We start from the raw sequence: 21,522 nt of genomic DNA on the forward strand, positions 1-21,522 counted from the left end.
TGTCTCTCTCTCTCTCTCTCTCTCTCCATTCTGTGTCTGTGTCTCTCTCTCCATTCTGTGTCTGTGTTGGTCTCTCTCTCTCTCCATTCTGTGTCTGTGTCTCTCTCTCTATTCTGTCTGTTTCTCTCTCACCCCATTCGTTTCTGCCTTTCTCTCCCCATTGGTTATTGAAGGGTCATGACCCTGCTCAGAGCTTGGAACTCAAATTTCCTTGTCTCTCCAAACGCTGAGCTTTGGAGAGCATACGTGCACGAGCGCATGAGCACCGCGTGAGCATGGCCGTACATATAGAGTTTAATTGAAGTGAAAGCGGCAAGCAGCAAGCGCCAAGCCACAGCCAGGGAGCGAGCGTGCTGGCGCTCGAGCGCCATGACATCATGCACTCTGCTTGGCCATTCTTTTCCTGGCCAGCTAGTTGCGTGTGTGTGGGGGCGTGGCCATGACAACAAGGAGCTGATTCGCCCTCATTGGGTGGACCCCTCACGTGTTGTGCCAGCGAGCGGCATAAACAACCGTGCTTGCCTCTGCAAGCAGCTGAGCACTATATTGTCATGGGATTTTTCTTTTAGTTTTTCTGGCTCATTTTTGAACGACAGTTGCACCCGTTTTGTACCAAGGAAATTTGATCGACAGTATATGTGACTTTGGCTGTGTCTAAAGTTCCAAGGAGTAAATGTGTCAATGTTATCAATAGAGATGTGCACATTTCTTTTGGTTTGCTTCATAACAATTTTCGTGACTTCTACGAGAAATTTGCATATGTGCAATGCTTTTGCAAAGATCTTTTATAAAGCAAATATTTGTCAATTTGCTGTGAAAGTTTTGGATTTTCTCCAAATTTACATGCATACAGTGTGATCATATATAGGTGCTGCTAAAGCCCGTTCAGCATTCATTCCTGTTAACAATGCTCGAGGATTAGATGTTTCTTATGGACATTGCAAAAAGTGTCCCTAGTGCCCTTGAACATAGAGGCAGGGCCGCCAACAGGGGGGGGGGGGAGGTTGCCGGGGTTGGTGTCCCGGGCCTGCTGGCTGGGTGGGCCCGGCCGGCCAGTGCTGCACAGTTCCCCGACCTGTGGCTTGACCCTGCTGCCAGTCGCGGCCGGGCCCCGGCTCTCAGCTGCCTGTAAGCCTCTTCTTTTCTCTGCCCCACGCTGCTGGGCTTGGGGGTATTGTTATATGTATTGGGAAGCTTGGGTGAATTGTATTTTTATATGTATTGTGGGGCCTGGGGATATTTTGATTTGTATTGGGGGTGGTTTGGGGGTATTTTTCTATGTATTGGGAGGGCTTGGGGGTATTTTTCTATGTATTGGGGTATTTTTTATATTAATTGGGGAGGTTTTTTTTAATATGGTGTGTGTTTGTATATACATATATATATATATATATATATATATATATATATATATATATATATATATATATATATATATATATATATATATATATATATATATATATACTGTATATATATATATATTGGGGGGTGGGGATGTTGTATATATTTGGGGGATGGGGATTTTATTTGTATGTATTTGGGGGTGGGAAGTTTTTTGCATTGGGGGATGGGAAGTTTTTTGGTATATATCTTGTGGGGGGAATTGTGTGAGGGGGGAGGGAATGAGGGAGCATGGAGTAATTGACTTGATGTAGGGAGATCCGGATTTAAAAATGGTTTTAAAAGATCAACCACAAACAGGCTATAGGAGAGCAAAAAACTTTAGAGATAAACTAGTACATAGCCACTTCCAAATACAATCTCAAAAAACGTGGCTAGGGGACAAACCTGTAGGATCTTATCCATGTGCTCGGTGTAAAGCATGCAAATTAATGGCCAAAACTAAAACCTTCACTAATTCCATGAGAACAATGACATACAAAATCAAGAGCTTTATAAATTGCCAAACCATGGGAGTAATTTATTTGATCATATGTAAATGTAGCAAAATGTATGTGGGGAAGACAAGGAGACATCCTAAAACGAGAATTTTGGAACACATGGGAGACATTCGACATACTCAAGACAAACCAGTGGCCAAACATGTGAATGAAGTACATCAAGGAAATACATAATTATTTCAATTTATTGGAATTGAACATGTGGCACCAGGTCCTCAAGGAGGAGACTGGGATAAACGTCTCCTACAAAGAGAATGTCGGTGGACATTCGATTACAAACAGAGTCCAGAAGGTTTGAATGAGGGATTTATTTATTCAGCATATTTATGAAAAATAAAAAATCATACATAAAATAATTATACCTCAAATCATTTGTTTATATAGATTATCATCTTTAAATTATGTTAAATACAATGTAAATATAAACATCATTTAGATCACTTATCTACTTGATTATTCACATTAATATTATTTGATTTTATATAGAAGTATAAATATTATATATGAAAAATAAATTTAGTTTGATTTACACTGACCATTAGGGGTACACTAGCATAGATAGTTTATTTTCATCAAATCCCATTTTTAGTGTTAATAATTCATTTCATTAAACTCATTATTTATATTATAATACTTACCTGATTTACATACACTTTATATCACTTACACAATTTTATTCACCAATTTTTGATTAATTCTAGATAGAATTTAAATATATTTAATTTAGTCTGATTCGCATTGACCATTAGGGGCGAATCAATATAGATAGTTTCACTCCTACACACTACCACAAACCCTTTTTTTATCATAAATAGTTTATTTTATTCACCCACATTCACATTTTCTGTATTTAACATAATTCACAATTTTACAGAGGTAGAGGGGAGGTATATAGTTAAACTTTAGATTCGCATTGACCAAAAAGGGTGGATCAATATGATTAGAGACATTCCTACATTATAACTTATATTTGCTATAAATATACCAACATGTAAACACCATAACTCTGTTAAGCATTCTGGACCCCTAAATATAAACACTATATCTCTACTCCTTGTCTTCTATTCTGCCTCAAACTCATAAAAAGTTATTTTTTATGTTCAGTCATCATGATCAGAAAGAAAGAGAAAAAGAAAATTACTCTATACATCCATAAATTACTCTTCTGACACTCTGATTTAGTCAATAAACATCAAATGATGAATCCTTTAGTGAACCATGCATATCATAGGTCTCTCTTACAAAACCTGTTCCGATAGGAGAACAGAGTGATGTACCCCCAACAATAGAGGGTATATAAGCAAGGCAAGGAGATCGGTAAATCAGACTCCTCCCATCTGAAGAAGCGTGCAACATGCGAAACGCGTCATACGTCGAGTCCGACGTTATAGGGGCGACACCTCAGCTTCAGGAACTTGGCCAGTATACCGGTGTTACAACACCGCACTTTCCACCTACATTTTATGGCTATTGGGTGATCTGTATACCATATATACAAAACAGACACCCAATAATAGCCTGTAACTTTGGTCCGCTGTGACCTCTAAGTGGAATTGAACAAACTTGGTTACTAGTATATACTGTAGGTCTGCCGTGACCTTTAAGTGGAATTTATGCAAACTTAATTTTGCACACTAAGTCCGCCGAGACCATGTGTGTCTGTGTTTTTTGGGATATGTCTACACTCACGAATGTACTTAGTGAGGCTTATTTTGGCCAGACACACAAAACATTGTATTATTGTGTTATTTACCATCTTTGGTCTTTGTGAGACGCTAGGCTACTATAACTATCGGATCATATGTGGATATACCTTATTATAAGGATACTATGTACATATACTAAATTATATCTATATTGTGTGATTCTTACATACATTTACTGATATTTACTGCATGTTTGGTTGACAGCTATGCATATATGAAATCAGTTACACATATAGATTTAGAAGGGTTTTAAACACCTCTTATGTTATCAATATATGTTTATTTCCACTATGTGATCATAATATCATAATATAGGATCTAGAACCAATAGATGTGCATAAACCAGTTTGTTACTAAAGGCAAATATCCATTGCCTACTGAGCCGTTATTCCCATATATATGCATCATTTGAAATTATACTGAGCTGTCTGAGTGGATATAAAAGAAATACAGACACACATATTAATGTGTTTTATAGTCTGAATAAAATATAGAGTCTCTAAACCACTCCACCCCTAGAGAGGATTCTTTTTAATTCTTTTAAACCTGTATCACTATATACTGTATTTCACAGATGATTATTTTTGATGTAATAAAACTTTTTTATTTTCTTGGTTTTAACTGTGTATACCGATTTAATAGCCTTAATGGCAATAATAGCACACTTGTTTTGCTAGGACAACTTTGTCCTATACTTGTTTAAATAAAATAATATAGAGTGCAATAAGAGGAATCTTTTTTATCCCCTTGGATAATTTTTGTGTGTTGATGTAGAGAGAGGAGAGAAGGGGTGAGTGAGGAAAAGAGGGAGTTAAAGTTAGACGCAGGGGAGAGAAATACATGCAAGGGGGGACAGTGAGAGAGGGTGAGACGGAAGGGAGAGAAATACATGTGAGGCGGGACAGTGAGAGAGGGTGAGACGGAAGGGAGAGAAATACATGGGAAGAGGGGGTGGAAAGATCGGGGGCTCGTGAGGTGTGAAATGGGGGTGGCGGCTCCCAATACCGCCCGCTCGTGGGGGGCCCTGCTTAAAATGTTTGTCCTTGGCACCACGATTTCTGTTGGCGGCCCTGTATAGAGGGGTTGAGAACATGTTGTTCATGATCCTCCTTTTCACACTGTGTGGTGGAGTGTTCAATAGTGCACTGAGTAGAAGTAGCCAAGACATAAACTGGGCCCGCCTGTAGGAACCTGCCTTGGCACACAAGAGTGTGAAGCCTGTTATTCAGGATGCCCCAGTAATCATTATCATCATCAGCCCCAAGCTGATTGCGTAGACAGGAACTTTATAGTTATCTCATCACTTATGCTTTATACAGTGCCCATCCTTGCCCTTGATAGACAGTCACACTGGTGATAATTGATACTCAGAATGATAATTACAAGCTCTAGCTGCATATTTTTCCTTTGGCAGCCCAGTAGATTCTGGTTCACATCAATAGATGTCACACAACAGTAACACGCACAAATAACTCAAACACTAGTAAGCTCGTGGAGTCTGTTCCCAATGTCAAGCAAACTTGTAGAAGAGAACACTTCTCGACAGGAATTGCAGTGCATAATTATAGTAGTTACTAATGATAGGAGCATTTTAGTGAATGTTTATGACTTTGCAAAATAATTGGCAAAAGTCCAAAATTTGCCAGCATTATGAACTTGAGTGAAAGTTTTCCACTTCTCTAATTATAAAGAAAAATTTATTAGGCATTTAGATTTATTATAGGGATTAAAGAAATAGATAACAGTAACAGATTGAGAGTACAATAAAAAAAATCTACTTGAAAGCTTAAAGGTGTTTAAAATATAATGGCCCTACCCACATATTGGATCCGTGATATATCTTGTTCTCTTGCAGATATCATGTGTCCTGTTATCTGTGACTTGCATACAAGAACAAAAACAATGAAGGCATATTACCGTGACAACCACCTGAGTCCTGTCATCACTCTACTTTATAACTCTGAGGTCACCTTCCCATTTAGCATCTGGCATGGGCCTTGGAAAATCTCAAATATTTTTGTATAGTAAAAAAAATATTCTGTTAGGAGAGAGCATTGCCATTGTAGGCAAACTAACCATGTCAGTGCAGGGGAGCATTATCCAGATGAAAAGAATTCCATATAGAGTTTAAAAAAAATATATAAGATGTTGAATGTGAGGAGATGCTTACTCACACCAGAAATGTTTTTGCTCTATTAAGAGCAAAGTAACATATATCCCATGTGTCATTTTACATATATTCTGGGAAGATCAGGAAATACATTCATAGTAGAGCAAACTACGTTAAATGGGACTATCCCACACACACATATATATATATATATATATATATTATATATATATATATATATATATATATATATATAATCAAAAAAAAAAATTCCATAATTTTTTTGATTATTGAAGCTCGGCTAACACGGTACTGATACCTCTACATATATATATATATATATATATATATATATATATATATATATATATATATATACAGTACAAGGGATAAAGGGCTTATGAGTTTCAGATTGAAATAGAGCAGCTTTAACATCACCGAACATCAGCGAACGGCTGCAAACGGCTCACACCCTTTGGCTGCCCTTCGGCAGCGCCAACGGCTGTTCGCCTTTGGGGCAACGCAGATGTACACTGGGGTGGTTGAGATTGAATTTGCTGCAGCTGTGAACAAAAAGATCTTTGTGTCCTCTTGGCTCATTAACATTCCAGTGGTGGGGGTTGATGTTCCACAAAGTACAAGCACATGTCAACCCTTAACACGCTGGTCCTGTGCAGAGGGGAGTAGTTCTTGGGGAGCCTCATCAGGCTGTCCGCCTTTGGGGCAACGCAGATGTACACAGATGTACACAGATGTACACAGATGTACACAGATGTACACAGATGTAGATAGATATATAGATAGGATAGAAAGGATAGATAGATAGATAGATAGATAGGATAGATATTATCATCTCTATGCTGATGACACCCAAATCTACTTCTCTTAACCTGACCTCTCCCTCTCTCTCTTGTCCCGTGTCACCAACTGTCTATCTGCAATCTCATCATTGATGACTCACTGTTGCCTGAAATGTAACATGCCCAAAACAGAATTAATAATCTTTCCCCCTTCCACTGTCACCCCGGCACCAACTCTCCCTCACTGTCAATAATACAACAATCTCATCAACACACCAAACTCGGGGCCTAAGGGTCATCTTTGACTCTATCCTCTCCGTCATGCCTCACATTCAAGCCAATGCTAACTCCTGCCACTTTCACCTCAGAAATTTTACTAGGATACACTCTTTCTTACTCATGACACAACTAAAATCCTAATTCACTCACTTATCATGTTCCACCTTGACAACTGCAACCTTTTCCTAGTTGGCATTCTTCTTGTCCGCCAATCCCAACTCCAATCAATCCAAAATGCTGCTCCATTACTGCTGTTCCCCTATATAAATCCCTACATTGGCTTCCCATACCTTTTAGAGTTACATTTTAAATCCTAGTTCTGACTTAGGCCTCGGCCATGTTAGTTGCTTGCTGGCGGAAGCGCGCTGAGGCGCGCTCCCGCTCAGCACTGAGCCCCTACAGCCGCAATTAGAGCGGCTTTAGTAGGGGCTCACCTGCGCTTCCGCGCGCTTGCGGAAGCGCAGGTCTTAGGGGAATTTAAAATTCCCCCGCTTGCCGGTGGGACAGGCCGGTCACGTGAGCGGTTTGCCCAATGAGGGCGAACCAGCTCCGTGACGTCACTGGCCCGCCCCCGGCCAGTGACGCGCCCGCCCCCGGCCCGCCCCCTGCAGGCCCGCTGATGGCGCGTGCGGTAAGCAACCGCAAGGCCAGGGAAAGCACCCGCTTTCCCTCAGCCTCAGCGCGCCTCAGCGAGCAATCAGGGAGCATGGACTCAGCCTCACAAAGCTCTCATCGAAATTGCTCCACCTTACAACTCAGCCCTCATCCCCAAATATATCCCTAACCGCCCCTTCCATTCTGCCCAAAACATTTACCTTTCCTCCCGCCTTATTACCTCATCTCACTCCCGCCTACAAGACTTCTCCTGTGCTGCCCCCTCTCTCTGGAATTCCCTAACATGCACCATCACACTCTCCCCTAGCATTCAGACATTCTCTCAAAACTCACCTTTTTAAGGAGACCTGGCATACTTGTAACATCCACCCCCCACCCCCCAACCCTATCTGTGCAGCTGGGCCAAACTCCATGCTATATAACACCCCCTAACATCCACCCCCCAAACAACAGTAGATCCAGTTGTGCGGCTGGACGTACCCCATCCTGAGGCACACTCCATCTCAGGATGAGCGGCCATTTTACCTTTTGTTTCAACATTGCCCCTTATTCCCTCTAGTTTGTAAGCTCTCACGAGCAGGGCCCATATTACCTTCTGTATCTGTTTGCACTTGTTTGTCCTTCTTTGTAGAAATAGGAACTTTTTCAAGATTTGGATCTGCTTCGATGGCCGGTTCCTTTGGTCCATGGAATTCCGCAGATCAGTCTCAGAAAGGCAAATCCGCAAATTCTGATATTTTTTTTTATTTTAAAGAACAATCTGAAATCCGTGGCCATATTGTTAAAATTCCTGACATGGATTAATCCGGGGGGGGAGGAGGGGGCAGGGGGGTAGGGGATCTCTCTCTCTTGCCCTCTGTATATTAATCCGCATGTGAATTTTTATCAAATGGCGGATACATGGCGGATTTTTTGGTGCCCAATCCGCAGTCACATTTTGCTGAGGGGACGGATTTGGTAAAAAAAAGGGAAATTCTGGGAAAAGGAATTTGGACTTGTTCTTCCATTCCATAAACAATAATAATAATAATAATAAGGTGAGTGTTTCCCTCCTCCGCTAGTCCTAGTATATATAACACTTCATCAACTCACCCCCACTGCAAAATAGCCCCAGGAAAACTTCTCCCCCCAGTAACTCCTACGTGCCCCGCACAAGCCTAGAGGAGCGGCACTGCCACCCCTGTCGTGGTTCATATTTCTTTTTTACTTTATCCAGAGTATTCTTTGTTATATTTCTAGCAAAAAAAAAATCAGATTTGCAAATAAAATAGCTGTAATATTTGCAGCAAAACCTAATGAAATGTAGAAAAAAAGTAAATAGTTTATAACCTCATTGATACAAGCAAAACTTTCTAATCCGGTCACAGCTGGACCTACACTGTAGATATAAATATTATGGAGGTTAAGTATCAAAGTTTTCGGTGAAGCAAAAGAATGCTCTAGGTTTAGCAAAGACAAAAATCCCATTTCTTCTCATGGACCATTTTTCTTTATTAAATCGGTTGCAATTTTTTGTTCCAGTTGTGCCCCAGTTTTGCAGCTGGGAATGGCATTCATACACATGTCTCTATACCTCTTTTCTACTTAGCCACTGTAAAACCGAAATCCCCTTCCCCAAAAGCCTATGTGAGTTTAAGGCTAAGGCCCCGGTAACTCCGCTGCAACGCGCGCCAGCGAGATTGGCGACGCGTGCAGCCGATTCCCTGGTCTGCAGCTCACTGCAGGAAGAGAGACTGGGGGGGCGTGGTGGGGGCGTGGCGGGGGAGTGACGGGGGCGCGGCCATGACGTCACCCGGCAGGTTCGCCCTCATTGGCTAAACCGCCGGGGGGCGTGCCGTATCGCTCGTCGCGAGTCCTGCTCTCAATTCTAGAGAGCAATGGCCCGGCGCCATTGAGGGGAGGGCTCTCGTCCATGCGGCGGACGCTGTAGTAGGCAGCGGGGTCAAGGCCTTACTCATACAATGTTATTATTTTGTCCCAGAGCATATCCTGCTCAATTAATTTTTTTTAAATGTTTTTCTACTGTTAAAAATCATTATTTTCTTAATCTACAGCTTCAGAGGTTACCATGGTAACCTTTAAACTTCACTGGCTCTGGCGAGAGTTCCATTTTAACCACTTAATATTTCAGACGTTTACATCTTCTGAACAGAGCATCAAATAACAATGAATTGCAAAAATAGATGACGATCAGTGCAGTCTGCTGCTTTAAAAAACAATGTTGATAGTTTTCAGTGTGGTCCAATCACACTAGAAATGAGGAATTAATGAATCTTCAATAAATTACTGAAAAGTAATGATAAAAAAAAAGGTGAAATAAGTGTTGATCAGAAATCCTGATAATATGCTATTTTGTATTCACTTTGTATTGCTAACCAATGTTAAAGAAGGGACAATGTCACAGTACATAGTACCTGTGACAGGGTGAATGAAAGTCACCAGCTCTATGCCTGGCAGGCGTATATAGTGTAGATGCAGTGCAGCAGTGACAAGGTTAACTTTCAGCTGGGAAGCTCCTGACAATTAGAGTGGTCCCAGCTGCATAATCAAGGTGTTTTAAAAACCCAGGTTGTACACACATGCAGCTAGCTGGTCAAGAAATAGGACTGAAATGCTGAAGTAAGATTACTGCTATAAGGTCTGTTTTCAAATGACATGTTTGATGAACTGTCTGTGTCCTGCATGCTGAAAAGAAGCTGTCTTGTTTTTGTATGCTGAAAAGAAGCTGTTTTGTTATGCTGAAAAGAAGATTTTGTTTTTGTGTGCTGTATTTTTTAAGGCTCAATAAATAAGCATTATCAAGAGAACCTGTGTGTGGTTGCATGTACCCTGCAACATATGGTGTCAGACGTGCCGGGATTTTGAGAGGCCCCTGCAGTTGAAGGGCCACACACAAAAAAAATGGAAGAATTTTTAAAGCGTTTCTGTGCGAGCAGGCCCAACTACAGGCAGAGAGAGATGAAAGACTATTGCAGCAACAAACCCAGCTCCTAATCCAGCAGCAGGAAGCACAGGATGAGCAGATGGCCAGGTTGCTGACTCAATCCCAGGGGTCTGCCAGTCCAGAACTTGCGAACAAACCCCCGGTCCCCCTGAGGAAAATGGCTCCGAACGAGGATCCAGACGCTTTCTACTGACGTTTGAAAGAGTTGCCGAAAACCCAGGGCTGGTCTGCAGATCGCTGGGCAACCGCTTTGGCCCTGCTCCTCATAGTAGAAGCCCAGGCCTCATATCAGAGCCTCCCAGCAGACCAGGCAATAGATTACAAACAAGTAAAAGCCGCCATACCGGATCGTTTAGGTCTGACCCCAGAGACCTACCGGCAGCAGTTCCAGAGCCTGAAGTACACCGCTAAGATGAGACCCCGGGTCCTCGCTCAGCGGTTATTGGACTTGTGTACTCGCTGGATACAACCAGAGGAGCGCACTAAGGAGGCAATTCTTGAGCAAGTTGTTTTGGAAGAATTCCTACAGGTCATACCCCCTTCCGCACGCTCTTGGGTAAAACACCATGCTGCTGAAACCCTAGCTTTGGTGGTCCGACTCGTTGAGAACTTCCTTGGGGCCGAGGAGCAGGCGAGTGTCCTGGAGCCGACGGATCCGACTCCACCGGCACTTGCGGATGCCCAAAGAGGGAGGTCGGACCAACGGGGAACCTATGGCCCATCCATACGCAACCGCCAAGTCCCACGGAAGGAGCAATCGTTCAAGCAAGGGAAGGGTTCAAATGCTGGTCCCCGTCGAGACCCTCATCTACTTCCTGATGTCGGCTCATCGCCAAATGAGAGGAACTTCAGAGGACGTCGCACACAGGACCCTTCGGAGGCCTGGTCTCCAGTATCCGGTCCCGCTGAGCGGTATCCACGGCACCCTCCGGCAAGGGAACCCTCTCCATGTTTGGCCTGCGGAGAACAAGGCCACCGTCATGTGGACTGTCCATATATGGAATGCTCCTTTAGCAGGACAGTCGCCTCGGCCTTCCCCAGAGAAAATGGCAAGCCCTGGCTACTTCCAGTCCAGATTGGTGGTAAAACCGCCAGGCCCTTATAGATTCAGGCTCTGGAAAAACGCTGGTCTTCCCGGAACTGTTACCGCCTGACGTGCTTTCCTTTGACTCCCCATGGAGTATAGAGTGTATACACGGCGATGTAAAATGGTATCCGACAGCCAAAATCCTGCTACAGCTGAAAGGTCAGGAGGAGTCGCTCCTTGGCTCCCTGCCCCCGTTTTGCTCGGCCGTGACTGGCCCTTCTTTTCAAACCTAATGGCTCCAGTCACTCAGGAGGAGCCACATTCTCTGACTCAGGAGAAACCTGGTAAACTGTTTCCCTTTTCGGCTGACCTGTTCCCCAGTAGACACCGGGTTCCAAAGACTCGGAGGCAAAGACGCTGTGACAAACAGGACTAGTTGCAGAAATCTTGGACTCAAGGTGGCCATACTAATAGGCATAAGTCACAAGTCATGACTGGGGATGGCCAGAAAGAGGAGAGATAGGCCCTGGGAAATTACCAGAGCTATGTCTCCCTGATTTTCGCCAGAGGCAGAGGGAAGACCCAGTCATGGTCAAACAATATGATAAAGTGGTAAAGTGGTAAAGATTGATGCCCAGTTATTGAATGTACAAAGGGTAATGGTGTTCCCTCATTTTGAATTGTCGAATGATATCCTGTATAGGGTGAACAAGCAGACACAAACAGGGGAGGTCACCAGACAAATATTGGTTCCCAAGGCGTTTGTTAAAACTGTCTTCACCCTAGCCCATACTGTCCCTTGGGGGGGTCACCTGGGTAGAGATAAAACCTTGGACCGTATTTCGTTCTGCTTCTATTGGCCAGGGATGCATAGTGACATTGCTAAGTTATGTGCGGCATATCCTGAGAGCCAGCTAACTAGTCTGAAGGGACAAAAACCAGCCCCCTTGGTTCCTCTACCCTTGGTGTCCATTCCCTTTGAGAGGATTGGTGTAGACTTGGTAGGACCGCTGGAGCCTTCTTCAAAAGGACACTGGTTAATTCTTGTAATAGTCAACTATGCAACAAGATATCCTGAGGTATTCCCCCTGAGGACAGCAATGGCTAGGCAAGTAGCCAACAAATTGTTGGAGCTGTTCTCACGGGTTGGACTTCCCCAGGTTATGTTGACAGACCAAGGTACAAATTTTATGGCTAAACTGATGCAGGATGTCTTAAAATTACTAGATGTCAAGTCTGTTTGGACATCGGTCTACCATCCACAGACTGACGGATTGGTGGAAAGATTTAACCGAACTCTAAAAGGTATGCTGAGAAAATTTGTAGATTCAGAGAAGAGAGCCTGGGATGAACTTCTTCCTTTTCTGCTGTTCGCAGTGCGGGAAGTTCCCCAGGCCTCCACGGGGTTCTCTCCATTTGAATTATTGTATGGCCGTCAACCCCGGGGAATCCTAGACCTCCTAAAGGAGTCCTGGGAGAAACAGCGGTCCCCTTCTAAGAATACCCTGCAATATGTACTAGACCTTAGGAAGCGCCTAGATGTGGTCGGCCATTTTGCTAGGGAGAATCTTAGATCAGCCCAGGACAGTCAGGAGAGACATTACAATCAGAATGCTCGCATGAGAGTGTTTCACCCGGGAGACCAGGTGATGTTATTATTACCCAGTTGTGAGAGTAAACTCCTAGCCAAATGGCAGGGCCCATCCGAAGTACTCCGCCGTACGGGTGATGTGGATTACGAGATCGCTCAACCAGGGTCCAGGAAGGGTAAACAAATTTACCATGTGAACTTGCTGAAACCCTGGAAGGTGCAGCGGTCTCTATTCATCCACCCGGTGGAGGAGGAAACGGACCTGGGTCCTCAGCCCCCACGGGAGAACATCGTGGGTGACGATAAAATCCCAATGGGTAGACAATTGTCCTCTGAACAAAAAGGGGACTTGTTCGAAATAATTACACAATTCAATGATGTTTTTTCTGATTTACCAGGGCAAATTAATTTAGTTTCCCATGTGATAGAGACAACAACTGGGGTAAAAGTACATTCTCGTCCTTACAGGTTGCCTGAAAGCCGTAAGGCCCTAGTAGAGAAGGATGTACAAGAAATGTTACATTTAGGCGTGATTGAGGAATCATGCAGTGAGTGGTGTAGTCAACTAATTATGGTCCCTAAACCCAATGGGAAGGTAAGATTTTGTGTGGACCTCCGAAAGGTCAATGCGGTATCCAAGTTTGACGCATATCCGATGCCAATGGTGGACGAGTTAATTGACGCCGTTGGTAACGCGGAATATATATCCACGCTGGACTTAACAAAAGGATACTGGCAAATTCCTTTATAGGAAAAGTCCAAGTGCAAAACAGCCTTTGCCACTCCCATGGGGTTATACCAGTTTGTGACAATGCCATTTAGACTGCATGGAGCCCCAGCCACATTTCAGAGGCTCATGGATAAAGTACTGACACCTCATAGGGCTTATGCCGCGGCCTATCTAGATGACATTGTCATTTATAGTAAACACTGGCGGGCCCATCTAAATAGGCTGAAAGCGGTCCTCAAGTCGCTAAGAGAGGCAGGGCTCACAGCCAACCCTAAGAAATGTGCCTTAGGTAAGGTGGAAACCAAGTACCTGGGGTATGCAGTGGGTGGTGGAAAAGTAAGGCCACTAGCCGACAAGGTAGCTGCTCTGAAAGAAGTTCCGACCCCCCGAACAAAAATGCAGGTACGCTCCCTGTTTGGTTTAGCAGGGTACTATCGGAGGTTCATCCCCAACTACTCGGAAGTTGCAGCCCCACTAACAGACCTCACAAAAAAGTGTGCCCCTACACAAGTGGTATGGTCAATGGAGTGCCAGAGAGCCATTGAGGAGGTAAAAAGGTGTCTATCAGAGGGTCCCGTCCTTAGAACCCCAGACTTCGATAAGCCTTTTATTGTACAAACCGATGCCTCAGAGATAGGGCTAGGGGCAGTGCTCTCGCAACAGTTTGAGGGAGTGGAACATCCGATCCTTTTTCTGAGTAGGAAATTGTTCCCAAGGTAAAAAAACTACTCAGTAATTGAGAAGGAGTGTCTCGCAGTAAAGTGGGCAATCGAGGCCTTGAGGCACTACCTGGCGGGAGTCCATTTTACATTGGTAACAGACCATGCTCCATTATAATGGTTAAATACTATGAAAGACTGCTAGGTTGACCAGGTGGTATATGGCCCTCCAACCCTTCTCGTTTGAGATTCAGCACAGGCCTGGAAAAGAAAATGCCAATGCTGATTTATTTTCTAGAGAAGGGGTGGATGGCCGGGCTTCGGCCATGCGTTGCCCCAGCCACACACTAACAGGGGAGGAATGTGACAGGGTGAATGAACGTCATCAGCTCTATGCCTGGCAGACGTATGTGTAGGTATGCAGTGCAGCAGTGACAAGGTTAATTTTCAGCTGGGAAGCTCCTGACAATTAGAATGGTCCCAGCTGCATAATCAACACAGGGAAGCTATCCCTCAAACTAACAATCATCTTATTGTTGTGGACACTGAAGGGATAAAGTGCCCAGGCACATTATTATCAAAGGGACTGAGGGTGATGTGATGATGGACATGTGGGCTGAGGGGATGGTATGCATTCAGGGGGATGCAATGTTATTCATATGCAGTAATGATGTATTGATGTTATGCAAGTAGAGTTTCATTGAAGTTACCGTTCATGCTCAGTAAATACTGTTTATTCACATTGTGTGTATTTACTGTATGGTTGTTCTGGTGAGGGCACACTCCCACCACATTGGGATCCCTCATCAGTGGTGGCACTGCACCGAGTGTAAGTATATACCCCAGGTTCCCCGTGGCGGAAGCTCAGCCCTCCTGGTTGCCAAACAGGTACCGCACCACACTGATAAGTAGTCAGATACACCTACCCACCTCGATCTCCCTTTGGGTTGGGGTAAGAGGGCTACATATATATATAGGTTTGAAGCAGGGGGTCTCTGGAGCTGAACCCCATTAATTTCAGGTCCCGGGACCCTCTACTTCCGAAAATACTTTCCTCTGAAGTAGGTGCTGATAGCTTCTTCTGCTTAGCAAGCAGGGCTTTAATGTTTAACGTTACCGCATCATATGGGCCAATATGAAGCCACACCGAGGACGTCCCAGCTTCCTATTCATCCAAAGGGTGCGAAATCTTTGAACAGCGGACATATTGTGAACCCTCTACATCTACTTCAGAGATAAGTATGTCTGGAAACAGGGGTTCCCCGGAGCTGAAATTAACACGGTTCAGCACTGGAGCCCTGCTTCAATCTTATACTATATTAGTGAAAGCACTGTATGCCTGCCTGCCTGCCTGGATGTCCGGTGTCCCTAGGGGAAATCTCATTGGTCCCTTGGCCCGCCCCCACACACCTCTCATTGGCCTGAGGCGGAGTGACGGGCCAAAGGACACACACACACACACAGACACACACACACACGGACACGGACGGGGACACACACACACATACACACACACGGACACGGACGGGGACACACACACACAATCCCCTCCCGGTGCCCCTCACTCTCCCCCGTCAGCTGGACCGCACCTCAACTTCCACACCCCCCCACCCTCCCTGTGCCCGAACTTACCCGGAGTCCCGTGTACACACACACACACACACACACACACACATACATTCCCACCCCCCCAAGCTCACACACACCTCACCCCCCCCCAAGCTCATCCCCCCCCAAGCTCACACCCCGGAGCCGCTACAGTCAGCGGGGGAGCGGAGCGAGCGCCCGGGACACACGCGGGGGAGCGGCCACAACACGCGGCCTCCCGCCTCACATCCACGTGGGAGCGGCCGGATGAGTGAGGCAGCGGCCAGATGAGTGAGCAGCGGCCGGATCAGTGAGGCAGCGGCAGGATGAGTGAGGCAGCGGCAGGATGAGTGAGGCAGCGTCAGGACGGGTGAGATCCCCCCCCCCTCCACATGCTACGTGCTGCTCTTGCCCCTCCGCTCCCGGCTCCCCCGTCACCGCGTGACAGGCCGCGGGACGTGAGATGGGAGGGAGGATGCCCCTTCGCTCCCGGCTCCCCCCTGTCACCGCGGGACGTGAGATGGGAGGGGGTATGCCCCTCCGGTCCCGGCTCCCCCCTGTCACCGCGTGACAGGCCGCGAGACGTGAGATGGGAGGGGGGATGCCCCTCCGGTCCCGGCTCCCCCCTGTCGCCGCGGGACGTGAGATGGGAGGGGGGATGCCCCTCCGGTCCCGGCTCCCCCCTGTCACCGCGTGACAGGCCGCGGGACGTGAGATGGGAGGGGGGGAGGGGGGATGCCCCTCCGGTCCCGGCTCCCCCCTAGGCCGCGGGACGTGAGATGGGAGGGGGGATGCCCCTCTGGTCCCAGCTGCCCCCTGTCGCCGCGGGACGTGAGATGGGAGGGGGGATGCCCCTCCGGTCCCGGCTCCCCCCTGTCGCCGCGGGACGTGAGATGGGAGGGGGGATGCCCCTCCGGTCCCGGCTCCCCCCTGTCACCACGTGACAGGCCGCGGGACATGAGATGGGAGGGGGGATGCCCCTGCGGTCCCCGCTTCACCTTCTCCCCACCGGTTCCCCGCTGCCTGCGCAGGAGGAGGGGGGGGGAGCGGGTGTTGGTGCTGTTGTGTGTAATTGTGTGAGACTGTGTGTGAGTGTGTGTAAGTGTCTGTGACTGTGTGAAACTGTGTGAAAGTGTCTGTGACTGTGTGTGACTGTGTGTAACTGTGTGTGACAGTGTGTGTAAGTGTTTCACAGTGTGAGAGTGTGTGAGTGTGTGTAAGTCTGTGTAAGTGTTTATGACTGTGTGAAACTGTTTGAAACTGTGAAAGTGTGTGTGACTGTGTGTGACTGTGTGTGAGTGTGTGTAACTGTCTGTGATTGTCTGTAACTGTGTGTGTGTGTGTGTGTGTGTGTGTGTGTGTGTGTGTGTGTGTGTGTGTGTGTGTGTGTGTGTGTGTGTGTGTGTGCAGTGTGTGCAGTGTGAGCAATGAGCAGTGTGTCAGTGTGTGCAGTGTGACCAATGAGCAGTGTGTGTGCAGTATGCAGTGTGTGTCAGTCTGAGCAGTGTGTGTGCAGTGTGCAGTGTGACCATTGAGCAGTGTGTGTGCAGTATGCAGTGTGTGTCAGTGTGTGCAGTGTGAGCAGTGTGTGTGCAGTGTGCAGTGTGTCAGTGTGAGCAATGAGCTGTGTATGTGTGTGTGTGCAGTGTGAGCAGTGTGTGTGCAGTGTGCAGTGTGTGTCAGTGTGACCACTGTGTGTGCAGTGTGTGTCACTGTGAGCTGTGTGTGCGCAGTGTGCGTCAGTGCGACCAATGAGCAGTGTGTGTGCAGTGTGTGTGTGCAGTGTGCAGTGTGAACAATGAGCAGTGTGTGTCAGTGTGAGCACGGTTCACATCCCGGGCAACGCCGGGTCTCTCAGCTAGTCATATATATAAAACTGAAAATCTTGGTTGTGAGTATCTGTAGACCATTTGATTGGTCCTTCGGTCTGTCCATTGGTCCGCCCACCCTCCCACGGCTCTCATTGGCCGGTGTGTCTCGCCCCCCTGTGTGTCCTGCACCCCCCCCACGGCTCTCATTGGCCGGTGTGCTCTAACCCAGGGCTCCCCAACCCCAGGCACACTACTGCTGCTGCTGCTGCTGCTGCCGCCTGAGGTGAGGAAATGCTCCCTGGTGGTGGTGGTGTCAGCTGTTGCTGCTGGGGGGAGGCTTAACTGAGACTGTGACTTTTTTTCCCCCACCCCTAACCGTTTTTGCCCCCCCCCCCAGATCCGTTTTTGGCCCCCCAGCTCCGTTTTTGCCTCCCAGCTCCGTTTTTGCTTTCCCCCCAGTTCCGTTTTGGCATATCCCCCCAGTTCCATTTTTGCCTCCGCAGCTCCGTTTTGCCCCCCCACCCAGCTCCGTTTATGACCCCCCAGCTCTGTTTTTGCACCCCCAGCTTCGTTTTTGCTCCCCCAGCTCCGTTTTTGCCCCCCAACTCCGTTTTTGCCCCCCAGCTCCGTTTTTGACCCCACAGCTCCGTTTTTGCCCCCCCAGCTTCGTTTGTGACCCCCCAGCTCCGTTTTGCCCCCTACCCCCAGCTTCGTTTTTGCCCCCCCAGCTCTGTTTTGCCCCCGCCAGCTCCGTTTTTGCCCCCCCAGCTCCGTTTTTTGCTCCCCTCAGCCCTGTTTTTGACCCCCACCCCCAGCTCCGTTTTTGACCCCAGCTCTGTTTTTGACCCCTCTTTCCCCCCCGCCCCTGCCTTATGCCCTTGCCTTCCCCCCGCCCCTGCCCCCCCTACCTTCCCCACGTCCCCCCGCCCCTGTCCCCCTGCCCCCCATCCCTGCCTTGCCTCCCGCCCCTTTGCCCCCACCCCTGCCTTCCCCTCACCCCTCTCCCTTGCCTGCCCCATCCCTGCCTGCCCCCGCCTTCCCCCGCCCCCCCTTCCCCTGCCCCTGCCTTTCCACCCCAGCCCCTGCCTTTCCCCCCCAGCCCCTGCCTTCCCCCCCCAGCCCCTGCCTTCCCCCCCAGTCCCTGCGCTCCCCTCCCAGCCCCTGCCTTCCCCCCCAACCCCTGCCTTCCCCCCCAGCCCCTGCTTTCCCCCCGCCCCTGCCTTCCCCCCACCCCTGCCTTCCCCCACAGCTTTTGTCTTCCCCTCCAGCCCCTGCCTTACTCCCCAGTCCCTGCCTTACTCCCCTGCCTTACCCCCCCAGCCCCTGCCTTACCCCCCTAGCCCCTGCCTTCCCCCCCAGCCCCTGCCCTACCCCCCCCCATCCCCTGCCTTACCCCCCAGCCCCTGCCTTCCCCCCCAGTCCCTGCCTTACTCCCCGGCCCCTGCCTTACCCCCCCAGCCCCTGCCTTCCCTCCCAGCCCCTGCCTCCCCCCCCAGCCCCTGCCTTCCCCCTAGCCCCTGCCTCCCCCCCAGCCCCTGCCTTCCCCTCAGCCCCTGCCTTCCCCCCCAGCCCATGCCTTTCCCCCCACTTTCCCCCCTGCCTCCCCCCGCCCTTGCCTTCTCCCAGCCTTCCTAAGCCCCTTCCTTCTCCCCTGCCTTACCCCAGCCTTCCTAAGCCCCTTCCTTCCCCCCTGCCTTCCCCAGCCCCTGCCTTCCCTCCGCCCCTGCCTTTCCCTCCTGCCCTACCTGCCTTCCCCCCCTGCCCCTGCCTCTGCCCCCCCTTTCCCCTCCATGCCCCCCCTTCCCTCTGCCTTTCCCCCTGCCCCTGCCTTCCTCCCCTGCCCCCCTGCCCCTGCCTCTGCCCCCCCTTTCCCCTCCATGCCGCCCCTTACCCCCCACACCCGTATGCCCCTGTCTTCCCCCTTCCCCCCGCTCCTGCCCCCCCACCTTTCCCCCTTCCCCCCCTCCCCTGTTCCCCTGCCCCCCATCCCTGCCTTCCTACCTTCCCCCCTGTCCCTACCCCCTGCCCCTGCCTGCCCCCGCCTTCCCCCGCATTCCTCTGCCCCTGCCTTTCCGCCCCAGCCCCTGCCTTCCCTCCCCCCAGCCCCTGACTTCCCCCCCCCAGTCCCAGCCTTCCCCTCCCAGTCCCTGCCTTCCTCTCCCAGCCCCTGCTTTCCCCCCCCCCAGTCCCAGCCTTCCCCTCCCAGTCCCTGCCTTCCCCTCCCAGCCCCTGCCTTCCCCACCAGCCCCTGCCTCCCCCCCAGCCCCTGCCTTCCCCCCACCCCTGCCTTCCCCCCAGCCCCTGCCTTCCCCCCCAGCCCCTGCCTTACCCCCCCTGCCCCTGCCTTACCCCCCCAAGCCCCTGCCTTCCTCCCCAGCCCCTGCCCTACCCCCCCATCCCCTGCCTTACCCCAGCCCCTGCCTTCCCCACCAGCCCCTGCCTCCCCCCCAGCCCCTGCCTTACCCCTCAGCCCCTGCCTTCCCTCCCAGCCCCTGCCTCCCCCCCAGCCCCTGCCTTCCCCCTAGCCCCTGCCTTCCCCCCAGCCCCTGCCTTCCCCCTAGCCCCTGCCTTCCCCCCAGCCCTTGCCTTCCCCCCCAGCCCCTGCCTTCCCCCCGCCCCTGCCTTTCCTCCCTGCCTCCCCCCGCCCTTGCCTTCCCACCCAGCCCCTGCCTTCCCCCCCAGCCCCTGCCTTACCCCCCCTGCCCCTGCCTTACCCCCAGCCCCTGCCTTCCTCCCCATCCCCTGCCTTACCCCCCCAGCCCCTGCCTTACCCCCCAGCCCCTGCCTTACCCCCCAAGTTCCTGCCTTTCCCCCCCAGCCCCTGCCTCACCCCCAGCCCTTCCTTCCCATCCCCTGCCTTCCCCCCGCCTCTGCCTTCCTCCGCCCTGCCCCTGCCTTCCCCCCACCTTCCCCCACCCCTGCCTTCCGCAGCCCTTCCTTCCCCCCTGCCTTCCCCAGCACCTGCCTTCCACCCCTCCTGCCTTCCCCCCTGCCCCACCCTGCCTTCCCCCTGCCCCCCTGCCTTCCCCCCCTGCCCCTGCCATCCCCCCCACCCTCCCTTTCCCCTCCCCTGCCTCCCCCCCCCGGAATTTGGATCTCTTGTTTTTAGTACATTTTAGGATTGGTTAGTGTTTTAAATTAATTATTTGTTTTGTTGGCTACTGGTTTATATGAATGAATTGTTTTGTTGGCTAGTGTTTAAAATTAATTAATTGTTTTGTTGGTTAGTGCTTTTATTTATCAACCATGTGGGAGTAGAGGTATTAATCATGTGGGGGTAGAGGAGGTGGATATTAGTGTTTAATGTGGGTAGCGGGGTGGGTGAAGGGGGTATTTGGCCTTGGTTGGTAGCGGGAGTGGTTAAGCCTTTCATTGCCGTTGCGGTTTGCCGCTAAGGTAATGAAGTTGCCTGTAAATGCATTTTTATTGCATGGAATTCTTGCTGGGTGTCTCTGGTGCTGATATTAATGGGTATCAGCTCCGGAGACTCCCAGCATCAATTTGATGCAGGAAAAAAGCATTTTTTTTCTGTCCTGAATCGCCGCCTCTCAGTAGCTTCTCACCAGCCTCACGCCAACTTTTCCTGGCATGAGGATATTGGGAGAAACTCGACATTCTAGATTAGGTTATCGAGGCCTATCACGGCTACTAGAATTGCACGAGTTTCAAAATCTGCCGATAAGTGGCTTTACGCCGCTCACCCGGCGATTTTTTTTATGACGGCTAAAATTTTTAGCGATTCATGCCTTTATTGCCCAC

General features: G+C 49.2%; 1 pseudogene; it reads right to left on the reverse strand.

Moving 5' to 3' along the window:
• Positions 1–2,088: 2,088 nt before the first annotated feature.
• The window catches only part of LOC142488173 (N-acetyllactosaminide beta-1,6-N-acetylglucosaminyl-transferase-like), a 38,890-nt pseudogene continuing 19,456 nt past the window's right edge, over positions 2,089–21,522 (reverse strand).

The sequence above is a fragment of the Ascaphus truei genome, chromosome 2 (assembly GCF_040206685.1).
Source record: "Ascaphus truei isolate aAscTru1 chromosome 2, aAscTru1.hap1, whole genome shotgun sequence".
Classification (NCBI taxonomy): Eukaryota; Metazoa; Chordata; class Amphibia; order Anura; family Ascaphidae; genus Ascaphus; species Ascaphus truei.